We start from the raw sequence: 448 nt of genomic DNA, 5'->3' as shown, positions 1-448 counted from the left end.
TCCCGGGCCCGAAGGCGCCTGCTCGGGAAGCAGAGCGGGACTGCAGCCCCCGGCATCACCCAGCGCCCGCAGCGAAGCTAGCTTGAAACTGTTTGGTCACTTCGGCATGTGGTACTTTAAATGGCTTTTCTAATGCACAGTGGTGATGATGTTTTATTCTCTTTCGTTTGACTTTGTACCTTGAGTTTCCCAGGCAAAGATCCCGGGTTTGAGTTCCGCTGGATACACGGAGATGTACTTTGGGAAACATAAGGGGGCCGGCTGGAATTGAGGTTGCTTTGGAAGAGCCACAAGCGGTTCCCCCTCGTCGTCCTGAGCATCCTCCCCGTCACGCGGGGAACAGGCACCCCGGCGTCCGCAGCCAGCGCGACAACCTCAAGCCAAAACCCAGCCCCTCGAAAGCCCCCAAAATGCTGCATTTCAGAGCTCCTCAGCTCTTTGGTCCAAA

The sequence above is a fragment of the Egretta garzetta genome, unplaced genomic scaffold, assembly GCF_000687185.1.
Source record: "Egretta garzetta isolate BGI_Z169 unplaced genomic scaffold, ASM68718v1 scaffold1652, whole genome shotgun sequence".
Taxonomy (NCBI): Eukaryota; Metazoa; Chordata; class Aves; order Pelecaniformes; family Ardeidae; genus Egretta; species Egretta garzetta.
The sequence above is the reverse complement of the archived record's forward strand: the minus strand, read 5'-3'. Positions refer to the sequence as shown.